Raw genomic sequence first — 2513 nt, forward strand, 5'->3', positions numbered from 1 at the left:
GAGACTTAGGTTTTCTTCTTGGTTCCTTTGATTTTTCTTGTTCCTGACTGACAAATATTCCAAACCTCAGATAAACCCTCCCACTTGCGTCATGTCCCAGTCTCGGTTAAAAGCAACACATAATGACACAAACACTCTCCTTCAGTGAGATTAATATCAAGCTGTTTTCCAGGTTGAATGTAACTGTGAACAAATTGATGTCAAAGAAGTTACCTTTGATGTATCAGCACTGCAATCCTGTCCAAGGAGGAACAGCCATTCCAAACTCATATCCTTCACAAAGGCTGCTTTTTTTTGCGATTGAAATTCATCAAGTATTTTGAATCAAAGTTCACAAGACACAGATGTCAATGCTGATAATGAAACTTTTCAAGCATGTTGCTACTGTGAAATAAGGCTCTGCTGGGAATTGAACCCAGGATCTCCTGTTTACTAGACAGGTGCTTTAACTAACTAAGCTACAGAGCCAGATCACGAATGTGTGTGCAATTGAAATCAGAGGAAGGCCTTGTAGATAGTGGGCAGGCTTTGGCGAGTCAAGAGCTGAGTTCGTCACGGCAGTGTTCCCAGCCTCTGACTCGCTCTTGTCGTTGTAGCTGTAGTTGTAATTGTAATCGGCAACCGTCCGTCTCGGAAGACGATGGGCTACACCCGGGGTGTACGTCACTTCTGTGTGAAACATCGTTTGTTGTGGCTGGAGAGGACGACTCGTGAGTGACGATCCCTTCCTCAGCTGGTATAGATGAATATCATTGGCCCGAGGTCGACGGATAATTTTTCCTTCCTCTGAGCTCTCTTTCCCACCATCTGGTCATTTCTTTTGTCCTCTACTTTTCCCATGGTCTTCCTGAATGCCTTTCTCCAGGAATTCCAGTCAGCAGGAAGTACTTCCCATGCATCGACTCCAATCCCAGTCAGCTTGAGATCTCGCTTTGCAGATGTCCTTGTATCACAGGCGTGGGTGACCTGTTGGTCTCGTGCTGATAGCAAGCTCACCAAAGAGCATGTCTTTGGCAAAGCGACCGTCATCCATTCAGCACACATGACCCAGTCAACAGAGTCACTGCTGACTCAAGAGGGCAAACATGCTGCAGATCCCTGCACGCTGGTGTACTTCTGCATTCGGCACTCTGTCCTGCCAGGAGATGCCCAATATCCATCTGAGACAGCGGAGGTGGAAGCTGTTCAGCTGCTTTTCTTGGCTTGCATAAGTTGTTGATGCTTCTCTACTATAAAGGAGGGTGCTGAGAACACAAGCCTGGTACACGCGGAGTTTTGTATTTTCGATCAGTTTGCTGTCGGTTCACACTCGTCTTCTCAACTTTGACATGACAGCTGCAACATTGACAATCCTGGTGCTGATTTCAGTTTCAAGGGACAGATTGCTGGTGATTGTTGATCGAAGGTCTGTGAAGCTGTTGACAACCTCCAAAGTGAGGCTGTCGATGTTGATGGAAGGTGGAGTCTCTACGTCCTGGCCCATAACTTTGATCTTCCTGATGCTGATCGTCAGTCCAAACTCCTTGCAGGCCAGGGAGAACCGATATACAAGCTGCTGTTAATGAACTTCATTATGGGATGTCAGCACAGCGTCATCAGCAAACAGCAACACACAGACCAAGAACTGACTCATTTTGGTCTTGGTGCGCAGTCTTGCCAAGATGAACAGCTTGTCATCAGCTCTGGTTTGCAGGTGGACACCCCCATCTGAGTCACTGAAAGTTTAAAATAGCAGCATGGAGAAGAATATGCCAATTGTAAAGGATGTGAGCTGTGAGGAGGTTACAAGGAGGCTTCCAGGGGACTTGGACAGGATAAGTGAATGAAATGACAGATGGAATATAATGTGAATAAGTGTGAAGTTATCCATTTTGGTAGAATAAACAGAAAGCCAGAATATTTCTTAAATGGTGAGAGGTTGGGAAGTGTTGATGTCCAAAGGGACCTGGGTGTCCTTGTTCATGAGACACTAAAAATTCGCATGCAGGTGCAGCAATCAATTAGGAAGGCAAATGGTATGTTGGCCTTAACACGAGGGGTCATGAGTACAGGAATAAAGATGTCTTGCTGAAATTGTATAGAGCCTTGGTGAGATCGTGCTGGAGTATTGTGCACAGTTTTGGTTTCCTTATCTAAGGAAGGATATACTTGCCACAGAGGGAGTGCAACGGAGGGTCACCAGACTAATCCCTGGGATGGTGGGATTTTCTTATGAGGAAACTGGGCTTGTATTCCTTAAAGTTTCATTTAAAAGGCCATTTAAAACTGAGATAGGGTGGACTTTCTTCACTCAGAGGGTGGTGAATCTTTGGAATTCTCTACCTCAGGGGTTTGTGAAAGTTCAATCATTGAGCATGTTCAGGACAGAAATTGATAGAAATCTTGATACTCATGACATCAAGGGATATGGGGAGAGCGCGGGAAAGTGGTGTTGAGGCAGATGATCATCAAGGATGTAATTGAATGACAGATCAGGCTCGACAGGTTAAACTGCCTCCTCCTACGTTCCGAAG

The 2513-nt window shown here is 45.5% G+C and overlaps 1 non-coding gene across 1 annotated transcript; it reads right to left on the reverse strand.

Moving 5' to 3' along the window:
• Positions 1 to 394: 394 nt before the first annotated feature.
• On the reverse strand, positions 395 to 468 carry trnat-agu (transfer RNA threonine (anticodon AGU)). Its single transcript has one exon. It is a non-coding gene; the product is annotated as a tRNA-Thr (tRNA).
• Between the last annotated feature and the right edge of the window lie 2045 nt (positions 469 to 2513).

Source organism: Heterodontus francisci, unplaced genomic scaffold, assembly GCF_036365525.1.
Source record: "Heterodontus francisci isolate sHetFra1 unplaced genomic scaffold, sHetFra1.hap1 HAP1_SCAFFOLD_51_2, whole genome shotgun sequence".
In the NCBI taxonomy this organism is placed as follows: Eukaryota; Metazoa; Chordata; class Chondrichthyes; order Heterodontiformes; family Heterodontidae; genus Heterodontus; species Heterodontus francisci.